Genomic DNA, 24,850 nt, shown 5'->3' with positions numbered 1-24,850 from the left:
CAGATCATCTGAGCATCATCTTCAAACTACTCTCACATCTCCTCTCCCCCACACCTGAGAGTCGCCCTCGAAGGTGTCATTAGGCAGGAAATGGCCAGCCCCAGAACAGGGCTTCTTGACCTCCAAAGTGCAAATGAGAGTCACCTGGGGATCCTGTTAAAATGTAGATTCTGACTGGTCTAGGGCGGAGCCTGAGAGTCACATTTCTAAGGAGTTCCCAGATGTTGCAAAGCTGCTGGTTCACACTTTGAGTAGCAAGATTTTAGAGTAGGTTTTTCCAACTTTTTTTGACCACAGTCTAAAATAAGAAATACATTTTACTTGGCAACCTAGAACATATACAAAACAGACATATAATTGAAACAGAGACAAAAGTTATTTTATGGAGTGTACCTTTATATTTTTATCCGATTCCACTGTTTTATTCTAGCCTATTGTATTTTTTTTAATATTGATCATTACTCATTAAAGAATTTTTTTGACCCACTAATAAGTGATGATACAAAGCTTGAAAAACACTTCCACTAAATTTGTATTCAAACCCCTTATATTACATTTTTTTAATGTATCTTTCCTTCTCTTCAAAGAACAGAACAAGAAGACAAAAAACCCTGTAAATGTTGCTGGAGGAATGTAGATCAGCAGAGATGATAGTAATAGCTAACAGGGGTTGAGCATTTCTATTTTTTAGGAGTATGGTTAAGCACATGTGCTGTTGGACAAGACTGCAGGATTCTAATCCCAGCAAAGCCACTTAAAAGCTGTGAAACTTGGGCAAGTTACTTAACTTCTCTGTTTCCACATCTGTAAAACAGAGATAACAGTAATACAAATGCCTCATGGGGCTCTTGTGAGGATTGTTGTATATATAAATCTGAATATGTGTAGGACAACGTATTGCACACAGCAAGTGTCATAGAAGTGTTTGTCATTGTCATTATTATTACTAAGTACTTCGTAGGAGTCATATCACTTAGCTTTCTAATAATCCAATGGGATAGTATAGCAGAACTGTTAGGTGCTCCAGTTTACACCTGTTCCCACCTACTTCTTTGTTGACAGAATTCCTATCTACGCAGGGCATCCATCCCTTACAAGTGATTCAGGAGTGAATTCTAGTTGGTAAGGTGATCACAATAAACCCTCCTACCTTGCCAGTGATGGGTTAAAGAAGAGCATGTGATTCATCTCTGACCAGTAAACCAAGAGGCATCTGGGAAGTGTTTCCTCTCCCTTAAAGTAAAACAGAAGAAAGAAACATCCTATCTTCTTGCACTGTCTGTTGTTATGTCTAGATGTGATGCCAGAAACTGCAGCATTCATTTGGCAACCATGAGGGAAGCCAAAGAGAACAAAGTGAAAGGCATGCACGTGGACGCAGGTAGGTATGGTTACCATCTCCACTGTGAAAGGGGAAGGTGAGGGATCAAGCAAGTATAGGAAATTTCCAAAAGTAACACTAAGGAAGCCACCTATTCTTTATCCACTATGCTACCATAGCCTCATCTTTAAAAAAATACATAATAATTTTCTTTAAACACCCTGAAGTTATGAATTGATACATTTGGAAAACATTTCCAGAATCAGTTGTCCATCTCAAGACCATTAAGGTGGGTTAAGATGATCATTTGTTGGGGGTAGGTAGGTTGTGATCCTGTTAATATGCACAGCATGTACATATTTACTTTGTGCCACACTCTGCCACTTGGTACTTGCTTACTTATTATTCTCTTCTTATTACACGTCTATGGATTAGTTTCTCTCTAACTGGGCTGTCGATTTCATAATTATTCTGATAAACAACCTTAATCCAAGGTGTTATTGACTAATAATGGATTAACATATCCCTGTTTTCAGACTGTTTATGTTTTTAACATGCATCTTCCCTAAAAGAATTTAAATACTTTGGAATTTCAGAGACTCTATCAGGGATATAAGAGATACTTAGCGGGCAAGGTGACCACTTTGATCCCTAAAAATAGCACCCCTCAAGGAGCTGCCTTGGACTCTGAGTCTGACATTTCTCTTCCAAAACCTAGCAGGCATAATATTCTTAATGGCAAACTCTATTATTATTTCAGTGAACACAGGAATACCTAAATAAAAAAGCATCACAGAGACAGGATGTTTAAAATTTACTAAGTCATTTTACAGACTCACAACAACTTCATTTAGGTTTTTAAATCAATATTTTGATTTTAAGAAACACACTGTTGGGCTTCCCTGGTGGCACAGTGGTTGAGAATCCTCCTGCCAACGCAGGGGACACGGGTTCACGCCCTGGTCCGGGAAGATCCCACATGCCACGGAGCAACTAAGCCCGTGCGCCACAACTACTGAGCCTGTGTGCCACAACTACTGAAGCCCGCGAGCTCTAGGGCCTGTGCTCCACAACAAGAGAAGCCACCGCAATGAGAAGCCTGTGCACCACAACGAAGAGTAGCCCCCGTTCGCCGCAACTAGAGAAAGCCTGTGCAGCAACGAAGACCCAACGCAGCCAGAAACAATAAATAAATAAAATAATAAAATAAATAAATTTATTTTTAAAAAATTTAAAAAAAAAAAGAAACACACTTTTATTTCACATTTTACAGTCTTTGAAATTGGATAGTATCTTGCAATTTTTGTTGGCCAAGCAGGAACTGTGATGCAGTTGCTATTGACTGTGCACAGACTTTTAGTTACTTCTGATGGCAAGACTGGAAAAGTTCTAAACTCATGTCATTTTAGGCCCACTTGAGTTGTGCTTATTGTCTAAAAACTTTCTGTTGATGTCTTTTGGTAAGATGAAAAAAGCTCCAGCATAAAAACTTGTAAGCAGGTGTCAGAAGCTTGGGGGGAAAATGTATAACGACAACAGTAAAGTAGTCTTTTTGAAAATGCTGCATCAACATCCACAGGCATTGATAAATCTGATTCAAAAGTGAATCTGAAGGGACTCCCCTGGTGGCGCAGTGGCTAAGAATCCACCTGCCAATGCTGGGGACAAAGGTTTGAGCCCTGGTCCGGGAAGATCCCACATGCCGCGGAGCAACTAAGCCCGTGCACTGCAACTTCTGAGCCTGTGCTCTAGAGCCCGTAAGCCACAACTACTGAGCCCGTGTGCCACAACTACTGAAGCCCGCGTGCCTAGAGCCCATGATCCGCAACAAGAGAAGCCACCACAATGAGAAGCCCGCGCACCACAACAAAGAGTAGCCCCCGCTTGCCACAACTAGAGAAAGCCCATGCACAGCAACGAAGACCCAATGCAGCCAAAAATAAACAAAATTTTTTTAAAAAATGAATCTGAAAGACTGACTCCAAAAAATTTTAGGAATACCTTAACTAATTACCTGGCTTCTATTTTCCTTTTTCTGTTTACAAGAGTAAAATATGACAAAAATCTATATCTAAGTCTAAAAGAACTCTTTAAACTACAAAAATAATAATTCTAAGTGATAAAAAGATTTGTCAGTTTAATTGGCATCATTTTTTCCCTTCCTTAATGATACCTAAAATTATGATGCATCTTCACATCAATGACATCTTGAAGTCTTTGAATATGATATTATTCAAAGAAGAACAAACAGAATCAGAAAGGCTAAATGATTTACACACACATACATACATGCACACACATGCACACAGTTTCTGCAGGACTAGAAGACGGGTCTTTCCTCTGCACTGCAATATTTTGCCTCTCCTTTGGTGAGACTCTGAGCATGAACCAGATTCCTTAAGGTTTCCTCTAATCCAAGGATTCAGTTTGGAGACAGTATTTGCCACGTGTGGAATGTTATGTGTATTTTTTCTCTAAGACCCAGTGCCGGTGAAATGTAAAATGACATAGCAAGGATCATGCTTTCTTTTAATGTACAGCACTGTGAAGGAAGAATTTGATTGTCCAGATTGTAGGCAGGGACTGCAGTCATGTGAGACACAGACTGTATATGTTAAGGGGAAAGCCACATGGTACACACATGCTCTGCTGCTATCACATGTATGTTACCCCAGTGAAAGCATGTCAGCCCCTGGAGAAAATGACAAGCTTTTGCTAGGCTGACGTGCAAAACACATAGCGCAAAGTGTTCTGAGGATCTCTAGATTATGTTTCAGAGTTTAGCTTCAGGGATCAAGGATGTGAAGGAGTGATCAAAATCTTTCCAAATTTTAAAATCTGAAAGTGCCTAAAGGGAATTCTAGTTTGATCCCACAGTGTTTGTAAGCTCAGATTCTTATAAGCCCCTGCTGGACCACAAGTAAACATCTCTTTGAAAGAAAAATACACCCTGGGAGAGAAGCTGGAAACCATATAGGAGCTCCTGGACTGCGTGATGGTGCCGAAGTGCTCGGGGTTTAAGAAAGAGGTCTATCAAGGATTATACTTTGTAATCTACATTCAGAATGCAGTGCTTTAAATTGAAAACAATAAATCTTTCTAAACTCCAGTTATCTGCCAGTAATGATTTGGAAACTGAAGCACAGATCATTCCATTGAGCAGATCTGTGGAAGGGAAAGGACAAAATCCAAGAGAATTTTTCCTGCCGTGAGGCCTGTGAGAGCCGTCTGCCAAGTGGACAGTTTTTTGGCTGTGCTACTTTGGGAGAGGGCGAGGTAGGAGGCAGGGAGAAAGGAAAACCTTATGTACCATAAAAAGCCTAACAGGTCCACTCTGAGTCAGACCGAAGATATTAAAATCCTTACACTGATCGAATGTTACCATTGTTAAAGCAAATTATGAACTACTTAAAAAACTAATTTGGGGCTAGATGTTTTCTCTCAATGCAATCTCAACAGCTAGTCAAATGTAGAGATTTTCAGATAGTAAGTGATCTATTCAACACAATTTTTTGCCAGTCCTCAATTAGAAAGTGTGAGGTGGAATCTCCAATGCCCTTCAGCCTGAATTATTTTTAGTGTGAATCTAAAACATCCAGGCCCTATGTTCAAGAAGGGGAAATAATCATCATCAGCAAAAATTCTTCTAAGTTACTGTCTGCATCTGTGTTTACAAAGTGCCCGCTTCCTCTTAAGGAAATGTTACGTAAATAATCAGGAGCACGCCTCAGTCATTCTCGGACATTATGTCGGAGGTGAAAGAAGAAAACCTCGAGCACTAAATTCTTATAAAACTTAGGCAAAAAAAGTTTTTTGGTAATTTTTCTCCTATAGTAATAGAAGGCATATAGAAAATTTAGTTTGAAAAACCAAACATAAAATATGATAATGGACAAAACCCCTTTTCCAAATCACTTTCCTTTTTTCCTTATTATTTGCGCAAACTGAAATGTTATGGTAGAATACTTCCAAAAACATTCAGTTCTGCTGTGACTTTCATCTCAATTATTTTCAGAGAAGCCAGTTTGAAAATTTGTAACATTTCTGGGATAATTTCAAATAAATAAATATTTACGTTCATATAGACCAGTGGTTTGCAACAGGGACAATTGTGCCTCCTCCCACCCCCAACCCTTACCATACCCTAGGGGAAATTTGGCAAAGTCTAGATTCATTTTTGGTTGTCAAAAGTGGGGGAGAGGAGGAGGTGCTACTGGCATCTAGTGGGCAGCGGTCAGGGAAGCTGCTAAACATCCTACAATGCACAGCACAGCCCCTTAACAGAATTAGCCCACCCCAAATGTCAAGAGTACTGAGGTTGACTAACCTTGACATGACATATCTTTGTTTCTCTTTATTTGAACTGTGTGATGTGCCACAGGGCCCATGGGACAGAATTTAGTGCACAAGGAGCGAAAACAATTTAACACACACCCTTTCCGCCATGTGCACTGCCTGTACCTAGACCATTCCACCATACATTCTTGCATGGACTACTCCCGTAGCCTTCCCACTGGCCTCCCTGTTTCTACTTCTGCTCCCCCTATTCCAGTCTTCCCCAGAGCAGCCAGAATGGCTTAAATGATGGGGGGTTCCCTTGCTGTAGACCCTACTGAGGTCAATGTCCTATGAGACCCTGCGGGAGCTCCCTCCTGCCCCCTCTCTCCTCAACACACACGGGCCTGCTAGTTGCTCCTATCACCTTGATCCCTTGCACCTCAGAGCCTTCCAGTTTTGCACACACCCCTCTTTATTCCTTCTTACCTTTCAGATCTAATCTCAATTCGAGGAAGCCTTCCTTAATCCATCTTCACTAGATAAAGTCAATCTGCTATAAACTCTCATAGCCCCCTGTACTTTTTCCTTAATATTCTACATAACTGCATTATACACTCGTGTAAACCAGCTCTGCTAGTTGACTGTAAGTCTGTGAGTGGAGAGTCATTTTGCCCATTGCTTCCTCTCCAAGATCCAGCATGGTACCTGATCTAGTAGCTCAGTTATACAACTGAATGAACGAATCCCAGGTTTTGCCTTCTAAGAGTTAATGTAACTGATGGTGATTGGAATAAATGTCTTTATCAGCATACTACTATGCATCTGCTTGCAGCGAAAGAAGAAACACTGACAGGCATAGTTTAGATGGGAAGAAAGTATTAAACCACTTTGTATGATGAAATAAGAATTAGAAGATTTGGAGGTGGGGGAGGTGACTTGAGAGAGGAGAGACCTGGGGCCACGAAAGTATGTTCAGGAGACATTGACATTCTCTCTGACAGGGACTAACTGCCAGATTTTCAGAGAGTTCTAGTAATGATTTTGGAGTTGTTTCCTGTACTGTACAGCTCTGTAACATTTAATTATTAACATGAATTCCAGTAAAAACTTTGCACTCTCAACCTTGTATTAGTGGTGCTCTGTGAAATGGGAGTATAATCCAGGCTGTGTCCAATGTCGGGAACAGGATGTAGAAAAGACATCAGAGAGGGGAGTAGCCTGAGATCTCAACAGATAACAGAAAATTGGAGTAGAGTGATGAGAAAGGTACGCCCCTCGAGGACTACTGAAAATATTGAGATAGATGCTGGGTTTTCCCCATGTTTATATAAAGGGCTTGAGTCAATCTTACTTTAATATTAGAGGTCTAGTTGCTCCCAAGCAGGTGACACCTGGGCACTGGCATCTGTGCTACATAACAATGTGGAATGAATAAAGGAAGGGTGAAGCTAGGTGATATCTAAGGTCTCTTTTTCAAACATTTCCCCTCTTTATTCTTTCTAACATTAAAGGCTGAAGCATGAATCTGAGAATAATTGCTTTTGATTTTAACATTTGAATGTGTGTACATTTTCCCTGGCATGTCCAAGTATTATTTCTTTTGTTCCTTGAATTCTCATCTCACAAATTGGCAAATGGAAATCATACTTACCCTTTATTCTGAAGTTCCCAGAAAGGTTTACAACTTCCTAACTAAAAGTCACCAAGTGACTCATTATGGAAAGAAATGGGAAAAACCAACTCTAATGAAGTGTGGGAATAAGAGATGCAAACTTCTTCACAGCTAGTATTTAAATTGTTCTGTTTTTAAGTGCTTTCATATATCAATTCATTGAATTGCATCAACTCTATGAGGTAGGTACTGTCATTATCCCCATTTCACAGAAAAAATATTTGAGGCACAGAAATGTTAAGTAACTTGCTCCAGGTCACATAGCTAGTAAGTGGTGAGCCAAGATTAGAACCTAGGCAGTCAGCCTCCAGGGGTTACACACTTAACCAATGTAGGCTTTTGAATATGGTACATTGCTAGGTAAAACACAGGATGACATCTCAGTTAATGCCACCTCTGTCCTCCTTTTGCTTAATCCAGAGAAATATCCTTGAATTCTGTCTTTCTCTTACATCCCACTTCAATTTGTCAGAAAACTTCAAAATATATCCAGATTCCAACTGCTTCTCACCATCTTCACTACCACCATCCTGGTCTAAATCACTGCCCTCTCCCCACTGGATTACTGCACTAACCTCCCAAATATTTTCTAGGCTTGCCCTCTAACAGGCTGTTTTCAACACGGTAGTCAAGAGTGATCCTTTAAAACCAAAAGTCAGATCAAGTCACTTCTCGGCTCATAACCATTCGGTGGCTTCCTATTCCATTCAGAGTGAAAGCCAAGATTGTTACAATGGCCTACGAGGCCACATACGCTCTGCTCCTCCTCCCTCTTTGGAGGGACTCACCCCCTCCCACGTACACAGCCACCCAGCCACACTGGACTACTTGCTCCTCCTGTACTCAAATATCCCCCCACAGGCTCTCTGCCTTAGGGCTTTAGCACTGGCCAGTCCCTCTACCTGAAATTCTGCATGGTCATTTTTCTCACTTCCTACAAGTCTTTATTCAAATGATAGGCCTACACTAAAAACCCTAATTAAAATTATAAACTACTACTGTCCCTGGACCTGCTGAACCCCAACCCTCTCTTTTACTCTCTGTTTTCCCATGGCTCTTACCACTTTCGAATATAATATCTAATTTACTACTTACTTATTGTTTGTCTTCGCTACCAGAATTTAAGCTTGTCAACATGAATGTATCTTAAATGCCATACAGATTTGTTGAATGAATGAAGGAAAGAGTAAGTGGTCATAGTTAGTGACCCTAAAGAATGAGTACAGCTGGTTTTTAAAGTCAATAATTTCTCTATGGAAGTATGTGAAATATATTACTATTGAGTGCATCAGTTTTTGGCATGCAGACATAAGTGTTTGGAATTTCAGGACCTAATTTTTTTCCCCGTGAATCAGCAACATTAAAATATAAATTTAGGGGCTTCCCTGGTGGCACAGTGGTTGAGAATCTGCCTGCCAATGCAGGGGACACGGGTTCGAGCCCTGGTCTGGGAAGATCCCACATGCCACGGAGCAACTGGGCCCGTGAGCCACAATTACTGAGCCTGCGCGTCTGGAGCCTGTGCTCCGCAACAAGAGAAGCCGCGATAGTGAGAAGCCCGCGCACCGCGATGAAGAGTGGCCCCCGCTTGCCGCAACTAGAGAAAGCCCTCGCACAGAAACGAAGACCCAACACAGCCATAAATAAATAAGTAAATAAATAAAATTTAAAAATATATATATATATAAATTTAGAAGCAATGAATGTTACAGCTTTAATCATGAAATTCCACATTCCAGCAAAAAATCCAAATACCCTCTTCCCATTCACCTTATAGGCCCCCAAAAGGAATGGGAACAGTTATAAAAAAATTATACATGAGCATTGTTTTTCAGAACCCTTCATCCTCTCAGTCTGTTCAGCATATCCTTGTAAGTTTTCCTCTCCCAGAGAATCACTCCATTTGTGCGTTATATCCTCGGGATAATGCATAGGAACATATTCAGGTGAGTGGTGAGGGCTCTATCAGCAGGCGTCACAGCTCCTCCAAGCTGGATGCCCATCCCATCAGCACCCAGTGTGGTCCAGGACAATCTCATCGGGGTTCCTGGTGCTCCAACTACTCCTACTAATTTAGACTCCCAAGAGGTGGGGCTGGGCATTTGTGTTTTAGTTTGATCTAGTGTGATACTTAAATCCCACTGATGTTTAAGAACCACTGTCCTGGCCTAGACTTTTCCTGACCTTTCTCCCAGGTACAAATTTGCCTTCCCTCTTCTCACTTCCTTGTGCCCAATTCTCTGTCAAGACTAATCTGAGAGATGTTGAGGCAATAATTATGGATAATGTTTTAGTGTGCTAGTTCCCAAGATTTCCTTTCCATAATTGCATTCAATACTTTGATGCAAACTAGTAACCAATGCCACGATCGTGTATACTCGCAGGCTCAGAAGGGAAGAGAATTAATGACAACATCTCTCTTATTCAAGGCATTTCCTTCTCTCTAATGTCCTGCCCTGGTGTGGGTTTGACTGAGGGAAAGGATGTTCCTCTCTGTAAGAAATAATCTTTCTTTCCAAAATGTCTTTTCATTTAAGTCATATATTTGGAAATAAAAACTATTTTCTTGTACACCATGTTTATGCTTTATTTTTCCAGCTACCAGGTTAACAAGACAAAACCAGGGGAACCCTAGTTAGAGTGGCATAAATTAAATTTGGCCTTGATCCTTAATATTTGCTGGGTTATGTCAAATACTGATATAGGTAGGTACTTCTGGTATTTATAAGAATAAAGTTATTCTGAGAATTCCAGTAGTCTTGTTTGTGTAGAAGTCCGCTAAATAGCAGGTGCTTTTTAAAGCCAGACTCCAATAGAAATATAGTTGATTCTCATTATTCATGGTAGCTACATTCTATAAAGTCACCACAAACACTGAATTAGTGAACATTGAAACATTGCTCTTAGAGGAAACACAGGGTTAGGTTCCTACAAGACTTTGGTCACAATATTTTTGTCAATTGATCAATACATAACTATGTTTACATGTTTTTCTGCTTAAATACAACTTAATAATAATGTCATGGTCATCAGCACTATAATTCATGCCTGATTGAAGCTTATCTAACACATGTATTTTGTCTGTAAGATACATCACAGCCTTCTTTCTCTTAGGAATAGCACTACAGCACAATGCTTGGTGGCCAGCATAAACACTGATATCGTCAACAAAAAGCACAAAAATGGGAAAAACATGGCTAAACAGATCACAAAAAGGACATTTGTTTACACTGTGAGAGCTGAAACAAGAAGACATAAGGTCACCTTGTTTGACTTCAGCTGGGAACATGCATTTCAGGTAACTCAATTTTTTCACTACTCTCTCTATGCACATATCTGCAAATAACCGTAGATACCACAAGTATTGATTTTAGGGTTACAAATAAACTGTAGCAAGTAGGCAAATTCGTAAATATAGAATCCAAGAATAATAAGGATTGAGCATATTTTCAAAATAAAACAGTAATAATGATAATATAGCTACCACTTACTGAGGGCTTGCATTGTACCAAGCACATTCATTAAATCACTTAATTCTTAACCCAAGTTTATAGCTGAAGAATTTGGGCTTCAGCAAGATTATTAATTTTCTCAAGATCATAGCACTCTAAATATCAAAGCGGGATTCAAGAACTCAAGATTTATTTTCAGACAACTTAAATATTCGTTCAAAACATACAAGGAGTTTATTTGATTTTTTTCTTTTTTTTCTTACATTTAAAACCTTAATTCAAACATCATTAGTTTGAAGTTAATAGACTTTAATAGACATTAGTTTATATCAATGGGAAAACCAAAGCACAAAGACATTAAATTACTAACCAGTCTCACATATTCAATTTTTAAGAACAGGAGCTTCAACATCCAATGGCACAGCCCAGGCATAATGACAATCATACTCTGTGGATACAAACAGGATAGCAGTTCTACTAAAATAAGTGGCATGCCATTTAAATGTGCATTTGCTAAACTATTCCTATTCCTAACGCCTTATTAAATGAGACTGGGTAATGCTTTTCCTTCAGAGGATATCTGAAGGATCATCGTAATCACAGCAGAACATAAGCTTCACAAGGTAGCACTTTTACTATATAAAAAACTGGATAAGAGAGTATTGTTTTTTGTTTGTTTGTTTTATACAAAGGTTTTTATTAGTCATCAATTTTATACACATCAGTGTATACATGTCAATCCCAATCGCCCAATTCATCACACCACCACCCCCACCACCCTGCCGCTTTCCCCCCTTGGTGTCCATACATCTGTCCTCTACATCTGTGTCACAATTTCTGCCCTGCAACCCGGTTCATCTGTACCATTTTTCTAGGTTCCACATATATGCGTTAATATACGATATTTGTTTTCCTCTTTCTGACTTACTTCACTCTGTATGACAGTCTCTAGATCCATCCACGTCTCAGCAAATGACCCAATTTCGTTCCTTTTTATGGCTGAGTAATATTTAGTTGTATATATGTACCACATCTTCTTTATCCATTTGTCTGTCAATGGGCATTTAGGTTGCTTCCATGACCTGGCTATTGTATATACTGCTGCAATGAACATTGGGGTGTATGCGTCTTTTTGAATTATGGTTTTCTCTGGGTATATGCTCAGTAGTGGGATCGCTGGGTCATATGGTAATTCTATTTTTAGTTTTTTAAGGAACCTCCATACTGTTCTCCATAGTGGCTGTATCAATTTACATTCCCACCAACAGTGCAAGAGGGTTCCCTTTTCTCCACACCCTCTCCAGCATTTGTTGTTTGTAGATTTTCTGATGATGCCCATTCTAACTGGTGTGAGGTGATACCTCATTGTAGTTTTGATTTGCATTTCCCTAATAATTAGTGATGTTGAGCAGCTTTCATGTGCTTCTTGGCCATCTGTATGTCTTCTTTGGAGAAAGGTCTATTTAGGTCTTCTGCCCATTATTGGATTGGGTTGTTTGTTTTTTTAATATTGAGCTGCATGAGCTGTTTATATATTTTGGAGATTAATCCTTCGTCCATTGATTCGTTTGCAAATATTTTCTCCCATTCTGAGGGTTGTCTTTTCATCTTGTTTGTAGTTTCCTTTGCTGTGCAAAAGCTTTGAAGTTTCATTAGTCTCATTTGTTTATTTTTGTTTTTATTTCCATTACTCTAGGAGGTGGATCAGAAAAGATCTTGCTGTGATTTATGTCAAAGAGTGTTCTTCCTATGTTTTCCTCTAAGAGTTTTATGGTGTCCGGTCTTACTTTTAGGTCTCTAATCCATTTTGAGTTTATTTTTGTGTATGGTGTTAGGGACTGTTCTAATGTCATTCTTTTACATGTAGCTGTCCAGTTTTCACAGCACCACTTATTGAAGAGACTGGCTTTTCTCCGTTGTATATCCTTGCCTCCTTTGTCATAGATTAGTTGACCATAGGTGCTTGGGTTTATCTCTGGGCTTTCTATCTTGTTCCATTGATCTATGTTTCTTTTTTTGTGCCAGTTACCATATTGTCTTGATTACTGTAGCTTTGTAGTATAGTCTGAAGTCAGGGAGTCTGATTCCTCCAGCTCCATTTTTTTCCCTCAACACTGCTTTGGCTATTCGGGGTCTTTTGTGTTTCCATACAAATTTTAAGATTTTTTGTTCTAGTTCTGTAAAAAATGCCATTGGTAATTTGATAGGGATTGAACTGAATCTGTAGATTGCTTTGGGTAGTATAGTCATTTTCACAATATTGATTCTTCCAATCCAAGAACATGGTATATCTCTCCATCTGTTGGTATCATCTTTAATTTCTTTCATCAGTGTCTTATAGTTTTCTGCATACAGGTCTTTAGTCTCCCTAGGTAGGTTTATTCCTAGGTATTTTATTCTTTTTGTTGCAATGGTAAATGGGAGTGTTTCCTTAATTCCTCTTTCAGATTCTTCATCATTAGTGTATAGGAATGCAAGAAATCTCTGCGCATTAATTTTGTATCCTGCAACTTTACCAAATTCGTTGATTAGCTCTAGTAGTTTTCTGGTGGCATCTTTAGGATTCTCTACGTATAGTATCATGTCATCTGCAAACAGTGACAGTTTTACTTCTTCTTTTCCAATTTGGATTCCTTTTATTTCTTTTTCTTCTCTGATTGCCGTGGCTAGGACTTCCAAAACTATATTGAATAATAATGGTAAGAGTCGACATCCTTCTCTTTTTCCTGATCTTAGAGGAAATGCTTTTAGTTTTTCATCATTGAGAATGATGTTTTCTGGGGGTTTGTCATATATGGCCTTTATTATGTTGAGGTAGGTTCTCTCTATGCCCACTTTCTGGAGAGTTTTTATCATAAATGGGTGTTGAATTTTGTCAAAAGCTTTTTCTGCACCTATTGAGATGATCATATGGTTTTTCTTCTTCAATTTGTTAATATGATATATCACATTGATTGATTTGCATACATTGAAGAATCCTTGCATCCCTGGGATAAATCCCACTTGATCATGGTGTATGATCCTTTTAATGTGTTGTTGGATTCTGTTTGCTAGTATTTTGTTGAGGATTTTTGCATCTATATTCATCAGTGATATTGGTCTGTAATTTTCTTTTTTTGTAGTATCTTTGTCTGGTTTTGGTATCAGGGTGATGGTGGCCTCATAGAATGAGTTTGGGAGTGTTCCTTCCTCTGCAATTTTTGGGAAGAGTTTGAGAAGCATGGGTGATAGCTCTTCTCTAAATGTTTGATAGAATTCACCTGTGAAGCCATCTGGTCCTGGACTTTTGTTTGTTGGAAGAGTTTTAATCACAGTTTCAATTTCATCACTTGTGATTGGTCTGTTCATATTTTCTATTTCTTCCTTGTTCAGTCTTGGAAGGTTATACTTTTCTAAGAATTTTTCCATTTCTTCCAGGTTGTCCATTTGGCATGGAGTTGCTTGTAGTAGTCTCTTAGGATGCTTTGTTTTTCTGCGGTGTCTGTTGTAACTTCTCCTTTTTCATTTCTAATTTTATTGATTTGAGTCCTCTCCCTCTTTTTCTTGATGAGTCTGGTTAATGGTTTATCAATTTTGTTTATCTTCTCAAAGAACCAGCTTTTAGTTTTATTGATCTTTGCTATTGTTTTCTTTGTTTCTATTTCATTTATTTCTGCACTGATCTTTATGATTTCTTTCCTTCTGCTAACTTTGGGTTTTGTTTGTTCTTCTTTCTCTAGTTCCTTTAGGTGTAAGGTTAGATTGTTTATTTGAGATTTTTCTTGTTTCTTGAGGTAGGCTTGTATAGCTATAGACTTCACTCTTAGAACTGCTTTTGCTGCATCCCATAGGTTTTGGATCGTCGTGTTTTCATTGTCATTTGTCTCTAGGTATTTTTTGATTTCCTCTTTGATTTCTTCAGTGATCTCTTGGTTATCTAGTAACATATTGTTTGGCCTCCATGTGTTTGTGTTTTTTACGTTTTTTTTCCCTGTAATTCATTTCTAATCTCATAGCGTTGTGGTCAGAAAAGATGCTTGGTATGATTTCAATTTTCTTAAATTTACCGAGGCTTGATTTGTGACCCAAGATGTGATCTATCCTGGAGAATGTTCCGTGCGCATTTGAGAAGTGTAATCTTCTGTTTTTGGATGAAATGTCCTATAAATATCAATTAAATCTATCTGGTCTATTGTGTCATTTAAAGCTTCTGTTTCCTTATTTATTTTCATTTTGGATGATCTGTCTACTGGTGTAAGTGTGGTGTTAAAGTCCCCCACTATTACTGTGTTACTGTTGATTTCCTCTTTTAGAGCTGTTAGCAGTTGCCTTATGTATTGAGGCGCTCCTATGTTGGGTGCATATATATTTATAATTGTTATATCTTCTTCTTGGATTGATCCCTTGATCATTATGTAGTGTCCTTCCTTGTCTCTTGTAACATTCTTTATTTTAAAGTCTATTTTATCTGATATGAGTATTGCTACTCCAGCTTTCTTTTGATTCCATTTGCATGGAATATCTTTTTCCATCCCCTCACCTTCAGTCTGTATGTGTCCCTAGGTCTGAAGTGGGTCTCTTGTAGACAGCATATATATGGGTCTTGTTTTTGTACCCATTCAGTGAGCCTGTGTTTTTTGGTTGGAGCATTTAATCCATTCACATTTAAGGTAATTATCTATATGTATGTTCCTGTTACCATTTTCTGAATGTTTTGGGGTTTGTTTTTGTAGGTCCTTTTCTTCTTCTGTGTTTCGCACTTACAGAAGTTCCTTTAGCATTTGTTGTAGAGCTGGTTTGGTGGTGCTGAATTCTCAACTTTTGCTTATCTGTAAAGCTTTTGATTTGTCCATCGAATCTGAATGATATCCTTGCAGGGTAGAGTAATCTTGGTTGTAGGTTCTTCCCTTTCATCACTTGAAGTATATCATGCCACTCCCTTCTGGCTTATAGAGTTTCTGTTGAGAAATCAGCTGTTAACCTTATGGGAATTCCCTTGTATATTATTTGTCATTTTTCCCTTGCTGCTTTCAATAATTTTTCTTTGTCTTTAATTTTTGCCAATTTGATTACTATGTGTCTTGGCGTGTTTCTCCTTGGGTTTATCCTTTATGGGACTCTCTGCGCTTCCTGGACTTGGGTGGCTATTTCCTTTTCCATGTTAGGGAATTTTTCGACTATAATCTCTTCAAATATTTTCTCGGGTCCTTTCTCTCTCTCTTCTCCTTCTGGGACCCCTATAATGCGAATGTTGTTGCATTTAATGTTGTCCCAGAGGTCTCTTAGGCTGTCTTCATTTCTTTTCATTCTTTTTTCTTTATTCTGTTCCACAGCAGTGAATTCCACCATTCTGTCTTCCAGGTCACTTATCCGTTCTTCTGCCTCAGTTAGTCTGCTATTGATTCCTTCTAGTGTAGTTTTCATTTCAGTTATTGTATTGTTCTTCTCTGTTTGTTTGTTCTTTAATTCTTCTAGGTCTTTGTTAAACATTTCTTGCATCTTCTCAATCTTTGCCTCCATTCTTTTTCCAAGGTCCTGGATCATCTTCACTATCATTATTCTGAATTCTTTTTCTGGAATGTTGCCTATCTCCACTTCATTTATTTGTTTTTTTTGGGTTTTATCTTGTTCCTTCATCTGGTACATAGCCCTCTGCCTTTTCATCTTGTCTATCTTTCTGTGAATGTGGTTTTTGTTCCACAGGCTGCAGGATTGTAGTTCTTCTTGCTTCTGCTGTCTGCCCTCTGGTGGATTAGGCTATCTAAGAGGCTTGTGCAAGTTTCCTGATGGGAAGGACTGGTGGTGGATAGAGCTGGCTGTTGCTCTGGTGGGCAGAGCTCAGTAAAACTTTAATCCACTTGACTCCGGAGTATTGTTAATGAAATCTTTCATTAACTGTTTCAGAACTAATAGACATGAGGAATCTCCATGTCACTCCCACAGCACTTTGCACTGATCTCAATTTTACCACATACTACATGGAATCATAATTATACACTCACATATCCAACTGTCTTATTACAGTATTTGTTCCTCAATGGCTAGGACCCAATTTTCCTCACTTTTGTTTGTTCTAGAACAGTGCTTGACTCACATTAATGCTCACTGAAGTTGTTGAGTGAGTTTCAGAATGGAAGGATGGATGAATGGATTAATGACTGACCATGAGGTTTGCCTATCACCAAATTTGAGGTCTTGAAGAGTGAGACTGGGTCGAATGTTTTTTATTTTCATTTTGTTCACACATTTAACACATTTCTTGAGCACTGCTATGTGCTGGCCACTGTACTAGGCATAGGTGTAACTCAGTACAAAAGATTTAAAAGGTCCCTGTCTTAATAAAACTTAATATTTTTAGTGGAAGGGAGGACACTAAATGAGTTCATTTACATAAACATGTAAATTACTTCAAATAGTAAATAATGTAATGGAGATAGAAAAATTTTAAAAAAACAAAATAACGGGATCTTGTGGGTGGAGTGACTGCACTGGACGTGAGGGGACTCCCTGAGTGGGTGACATCTGAACCAAGACCAGAATGATAATGGGGAATTGTACAAATCAGAGGGCCCTCGGCCTCAGCCCAGAAGCAACACATCTTCCTTCTTCTCATATTTCACTGGGCTAGCACTGGTCACATGGCCTCAACTGACTACAAGTGAGCTGGGAAGTAGAGTCTCCTATGAGCCCAAGAAGGAGGGGAAGATAGATCATGGTGAACCAGCAGTATCTACCCAGTGGCTCAAAGAAAAGGGAACGGCTAAATGATAACTTGCCTGTTTGCAAATGTAATCAGTGTTTAGTACTTAGTGTGGCTTAAAAAAAACAGAAGGACAATTGTTCCAGGCAAAGGGAGCAGCAAGTGGTTGGCATAGTAAAGGAACAGGGAAGAGGCCAGGGCATGGCTGGGACACGGTGAACGAGAAGCAACGTGGTAGGACATGAGGAGTTAGAGGATGTAGCACAGGAAGACCAAGCAAGGGGTATGGATTTTTACTTTAAGTGCAATGGGATGCCTTCGGTTTTAAGAAGAGTCAGGTGATCTGACTTAAATTTGTAAAATATCTCTTTGGCTATTGGGTGCTGAATAGATTAAGGTTGGGGGTTGGGGGAGAGTATAAAGGTGGGAAGACAGTCAGGAGGCTCTGCACTAGTCCAGGTGACAGAGGATGGTAACTAGGTCTGTGGGAAAGGAACAAAGGAGATGAAAGGTAGATCTTTATGTAGAATAGAAAGGACTTTGTGGTAGATTGGATGTGAGGAAGTGGAAAAGAGAGAAATCCTTCCCCGGTAAATAGTGCTGGATACTCGTTTTTCTTCCCATCCTTATTTTCATCCATAAACGTGAAAATGCCAGGATATATGCTGTACTATGTTCTTCACTGCAAAATTTTATGAACTGTATGAAATAACGCAGATGAGACCAATATTTTTAAGGACTTATTATTATTATTATTATTATTATTGAAAGATGAGACCAATTTTTAACTTGAAAACAAAATAGACTTACTAGTCCTGGTCAAGCCAATAGTCATCTTTTTAAAAATAGAGACTATTTTTGAGTTTGGATTTTAGAATGTATCTTATAATTCAGGGTACACAACCGCAGAATGTGAACTTGTATTGAAAGTTTCTAGAAGTTAGTTTATGACTGCCCGATGTGGTCCAAGTATTAGTACAACAATTGAATTTTATAAACCTCTGCATTTGTTGTCAATGCCAATCACACACTACAAATGCAGATTGCTAACTCACAATAATCATTGGTGGCTTTGTAATTACACTGCAAGAGCAATGTGCCTAACCTTTTTATAGAAATGCTAACTCCAGCATTCTACCCTTTTACTTTCTCTATAGAAACACAGAAGTTATTTTTATAACATTTTTAAAAACATTCACATCTTATTGAATGGAGATGTAGGGAAAAATGAAATTTAAGCATTAGCTCTTCAGATATATTGAGGTTTACATTTGTGTTATGTTCCAAACAAGGCTGAGGTGCAACAGAATGGGTTGTTTGCTGTGTAAGCCACCAATATATGAGACTAGATTGCAGTAGAGATATGGAACTACCTGTTGATTTTGTTGTGTAACATGACCAGATGTGTTTAAAATACAACAGAAGCTGAGTCACATCTTCCATGAGGCTGAGCACCAGTGAGAAGCAGCTGTATGGTGTGGTCAGAAGACAAGGCTCACAATAAGAGGCTGCTTGCAATATTTTAGCTCTTTTTCCATATTTTAAAAAGGGATTCTCAGTGCCAGTTCTATCTACATGCATTTTTCTGAAGCACATTATACACAACTTTCTTAGGTGTGGAAACGGTCCCAGGAAGCTTGAGTGGGCCCCAGTCTGATCCAGAGACCTGTGAACCTGTCTTGCCCTTTGCTTGTGAGAGACAGGCTGGTTCTGGGAGTGAGCAGGAGTCATTCGGCTGGAGTGACAGATGACTCCCGGGGTTGCCTAGCCTGTAAGGAGGAGACTAGACTGCTTTCAATAACACTGCCATGGGAGAAAAGAAAATTTTTTTTTTAATTTAAAATAGTGAGGGGGCTTCCCTGGTGGCGCAGTGGTTGAGAATCTGCCTGCCAATGCAGGGGACACGGGTTCGAGCCCTGGTCTGGGAAGACCCCACATGCCGCGGAGCAACTAGGCCCGTGAGCCACAATTACTGAGCCTGAGCGTCTGGAGCCTGTGCTCCGCAACAAGAGAGGCCGCGATAGTGAGAGGCCCGCGCACCGCAATGAAGAGTGGCCCCCCACTTGCCACAACTAGAGAAAGCCCTCGCACAGAAACGAAGACCCAACACGGCCATAAATAAATAAATAAAATAAAATAAAATAAAAATTAAAAAAAAAAAACAGGGCTCAGGAAAAAAAAAATTTTTGAATAGTGAGGATGTAAGGGGATTTACCAAGACGAAAGATACAGTGGAGAGAGAAATGGAACGCCAACATCGATGAGGAGAGGAACATTAGGGAAAGGGGACATTCCAAGTTTTGAGGGTTTTGTTTTGGTTTGGTTTTTTTGAGAAATGATTTTGTAACTTTTGGCATCGGGGGGCGGATTTTATATCTTCCTCTTTTTTAGATTTGGAATGTGTCTTTCCATGAGGTAAGGAGGAGTTACTGTAAATACATATGTCTATTTCTCCTCTTTCTGCTAAGAAAATTGCCGTTAAACACGCTGCTGCTGCTCCCTTATTTTGCACCAAGTAAATGTTTAAATATTTTAAAATAAACATGTTTCAGCTGACTGCTGGGTGAGATTCATTACAGCCAGGAGGAACTCAGTGGAACTGTTCAAGGAGATCTGGTTAATATCACCATGATTTATGCCTGTGGTGGAAATTGCACTAATATTTACACGAAGGGCATGGTTTGGGGGCAATGGTAAGGCCCGACTGAAGTGGGAATTTGCACAGTCAGTGCCTACTAATGAAAATAGCTACAGTTTAGTGCTCTTTCCAAAAGCATAATTAGGCCCTTCAAATGACATGTTATTTTCACATTTTTACTCTTAAGCTGCAAACTTTTTCTTGCCATCCTCTGCCTGCATTGAGATTATTCCTTTGCAAAAACAATTAAGCAAAGTAATACTAGGCTACAGGATAACTTCTAAAAAATGTATTTTGGCTTTTTTTTTTTTTTAATTCATTTATTTTGGCTGCATCAGGTCTTTGTTGTGGTGCGCGGGCTCTACATCGCATGCAGGCTTCTCTCTAGTTGTGGCGCAAAGGCTTAGTTGCCCTGCGGCATGTGGGATCTTAGTTCCCCAACCAGGGATCGAACCCACATCCCGTGCATTGGAAGGCGGATTCTTAACCACTGGACCACCAGGGAAGTCCCAATTCTGGCTATTCTTTGATAAGCTTTACAAGTGGAAAAAAGTCATGATTTTCTTGATTAGTTATATATATTTTTAAATGATCTATAAGTTATCTTTATAGTGTCTGAGTAGCATTGTAAAACTGCATTTCTTGGCACTGTGAACACTAAAATGAGTTCCACGTGGGTGGAGAAGAAATTTCAGACCAAAAATTACACTGAATATACAATTCTGCAAAAGTCCTGTGGGTTTCCTCATTTAAGTGATGAGTGAGCCAGTGGGAAATCTCTGACACTGAGTTTGCCAGGTTTTCACTTTTTCTTTATTCTTTCTTTCCAAGTTCAACGGTTTTCTAATTTGTTTCGAAAGCAGAACACCCTGGAAGTCAAGGTGCTCTTCGTGTCATGTGATGAAATACAGATATATTTATTCTGATTTAGTACAAAAAGAGTGAACTATGTATCTCTCTCTAGAGACAGATCTCTATGGAGATATATAAAAAGTTATGCATTTATTTTACCTGTTTTTCAAGATTATTCAATGTTGGTGTTGTAAATAGCATTCTCTTGATCTTATATTTATAAATACAACAAGGCTGTTTCTTGGTTTCCAATTAGGGCTGCTTCCATCTTTTCCTGTTAGTTCTTGTTTGTTACTTGTTCACTCACTTTTGTACCCAGCAAATAAGATGGAATAGCTGATGTTTTAAGAAAAATTTATGAGAGAAAAATCTAAAATTTTTAAGATTCTATCTCTTTTGAGATTTTTCTGAGTTGGGAAAATTCCATTTTTTGATTTTAGCACTGAAGACATTAGTCCAGCTTGTAGTCCAGCAATAATAGATTTGAGCATAGATTGAGAACTGTTCCTCTAATTTTAAATTGAGACTGCATTACATCTAATTGCTGCTCAGAAGGTAGAGACAAGGTATTAATATAGGCATCTATGGGCAGCTTCCTTGTTTTTGTTTAATCTTTATTGAGTGCTTAACTATGTACCAGGCACTGATTTAAACCCTTTATGTGTATGAATATTAGAAGCATATAATATCATCCCTTCATTTATTAATACACACATACTAAGTGCCTGGCACTATTTTTTGCCCTGGGGGTAGAACATGAACAAAACAAAAGTCCCTGCTCTGCTACAGTTTATAATTCTCATCAGGGGTACAACTCTGTGTTTAAATCTCTGCTTCACCTCTTACAAGCTCTGTGACCTTGAGCAGATTACATAATCTCTCTGTGCCTAAACTGCTTTATCTGTAAAGTGCAGATGATAACAGTTCCTACCTTAGAAGGCTGATATGAAGTGATATGGTATGATATTAATGAGTCAATAGTTATAAAATAAAACTGGGTATGGAAAATAGAGAAAGACTAGAAACAGGTATGGCGGGGTGGTTCATGTTAGACAGGTGGTTGGTTGGGAAAAGCCTCACTGTGACGAGGACGTTTGAACAGATACCTGACAGAAGTGAGAGCCCAGATCACATGGCCATCTAGGGGAGGAAGGGTCTGGGTGGAGGGAACAGCAAAGGACAGAGGAGGAGGTGTGCGCTATATGTTCGGAGAACAGAAAGGAAGCCAGCACAACCAAGAAAGGGAGTATGGTGGGAGGTGAGGACAGAAGGAAGCAAGGACCGTGATCAGGAAGAGACTTGTAGGCGATGATGGGAACTTTCTATTTTAATTAGAACTTTATTCTGAATAAAGCGAAAGGCCTCAGAAGAGATCCTCAGTAAGCTGCATCCCTCTTCCCCACCCAGGTTTTAAATAATTGGTGAAATAAAGCAAGGGATTTTTATCTGATTCTCTTTTTTTTCCCCTCTCTAATGTATCACAAGCAGCAGAACAGTATCTGGCATAGAGTAGGATCTCAACAAATATTTGATGAGTGAATGAAAGAAGAAATTCTGTTTTAAAGTAAAGATGGAAACCAACACGTCAGCTTTATTACTGAGAGAGGTGCAGCTGTTAGATGCTGCTTTGGGTTAGTTAGCCAAGTGGACTTACTAATATTGAATCCCAGTATTAGGCAGAAAGAACCAATGATCAGTGCATCAACTGAAAGGGGCAGAAGTGAAACCATGCAACCCAGATTGGGACTTGAACCCACAGTCTTTTAACTGAGATCACACACCTGATCTCAGGACTTAATGAAGCTCGGGTTCTTGATGTCTCATCGCAGAAAGAATTCAGTGAGAGACAAGGTGATGGGTAAGAAGTGGATTTATTTAGAGAGATACACACTCCACAGACAGAGTGCGGGCCATCTCAGAAGGTAAGAGCGACACCAGGGTCTGGGGCTGTCAGTTTTTATAGCAGTGGGTAATTTCATAGGCTAATGAGTGGGAGGACTATTCCAGCTATTTTGGGGAAGGGGTGGGGATTTCCAGAAATTGGGCCACCACCCACTTTTTGACCTTTATGGTTGGCCTTGGAACGGTCATGGTGCCTGTGGGTATGTCATTTAGCTTGCTGATGTGTTACAATGAGTGTATACTGAGGCTTAAGGTCTAGTGGAAGTGGATTTGTCCTCCTTCTTGGACCTATTAGGTTCTAATCAGTTTATGTCGTGTCCTCGGGCTATATCATTCTTTTAAAGAATGTGCCCTGCCCCCTTCCCTCCTGTTTCAGAAGCAGCCTGAGGGAGAGTTATGTGAGGAGAGAGCAGAGGAGAGAGCCCAAGGGGATGAAGTACCATGCCAGGTTTATCAGCCCGGACTTATCAGATAAGTCAGTCTGTCTTCCCAGGATCAGAGTGTCTAGAGACGGAAGCCAGGAATGTGCTTAGTAATACTTCCTCCTTATGGAAACCAGGAGAGGGGAAAAAGCAGATCCTCTAATGACTGAGATAAACACACGTTCGAGGATCCGGAGCAGGGAAGGACATTTTCTGATTTACATTTTTGAGGATTCCTTCTATCTGCCCCTCCAGATCCACTCTTCACTCTCCTCCTCTGGCTGGGTGGTCCAGGGTGAATGGGATTGGACTGTAAGGGGGGCATCAAAGAGCTGAGGCTGGGCGAGGTCTGAGTATTCCCCTTTTTGGATTCTGATAACCACTTCCTGTGCTCTGAGATACCACATCATTCCTTTCTGATTTCCCTCAAACCTGTCCTTACCTTTGTAAATTGTGCCTTTATTAAACTTTTCAAATTAGTTTGTGTGTGTCATTTGTTTCCTACTAAGACCCTGATATCATCGAGATATAGTTGCCCTGGCTGTTTTGTAGGGAAAAGATTACTTGGCTGGCGGTGAAGGGTGCTGGAGGAGGCTATAAAAGCAGACCAGTTAGAAGTCGAGGGCAACAATCCAGGTGAGAGAAGATGGTGCTGGGCACCACAGTAGTAACAACAGATGCAGTGGGAAACGGTCAGAGTCCGGAATTCATTGAATGTAAATAGAACCAACAGGACTTGCTGATGCATTAATTATGGGCACTAAGAAAAAAGTGTCAGAAAAGACTCCTCATTTCATAAATCTGTGGAATAAAATGGTGCTATTTAGAGGCCTGACAGAAAGGGAATTGACTGTGTTTTTTTTTCAGAGGTGGGAAGATATCCTCCAAGAATTTTCAAGATTGCTTTAGCAAGTGTTTTCCTATTGGTAGTGTTCATCTCAAAACTGGAATTCCTAGAACCTGTCCTGGGGCCTTCTGCAGTTTCTCCAATCACCTCTAGACTGTTGCAGATATTTCCACCCAAGGGAATGAATTTTAACCCATTTTAATTAAAAAAGCAAACCTGCACACGTCACACAGCCTTTTTAGGAAAAAGGAGGAAAAGGAATATTTTAAGCCAAATTACCAAGGGATGTTGCAATTGCAAAACCCTAAATTTCTGAGCACTGAATCTTCTCACTTAGAAACACTGGCCATACAAACTTCTGACTACTGCCGCCTACATATGCTGAGCAAATATGCATAGTATATTCAGTAATACCTCAAATAATATACAGCTGCGTGCGTGTGTATGATGAAGCAAAAATTGAAAAGATAAAAACCAAATTGCTAAGATTATGGGTAATTTTTAATTTTCTGTTTATACTTGTCCACATTCAAAGATTTCTGAGTTAATCAGGTATTAGTTTTAGAAAGAGTTTCTATTTTCATATCACACCCTTAGACTGGGCTTACTCGGCCATCTCTCTAAAATAGTGATCCCTCCCTCCTGCCCTACTTTCACACGAATGCCTATGCGGAACACTTTACTCTTCTTCACAGCATATATCACAGCCTGAACTTATATTATTTGCTTATTGTTCAATCCCATCAATAAAATTTAAGCTCTCTGAGACAAGTTCTTGCCTGACTTG

Source organism: Eubalaena glacialis, chromosome 4 (assembly GCF_028564815.1).
Source record: "Eubalaena glacialis isolate mEubGla1 chromosome 4, mEubGla1.1.hap2.+ XY, whole genome shotgun sequence".
Taxonomy (NCBI): Eukaryota; Metazoa; Chordata; class Mammalia; order Artiodactyla; family Balaenidae; genus Eubalaena; species Eubalaena glacialis.
This window is presented reverse-complemented; position numbering follows the sequence as displayed.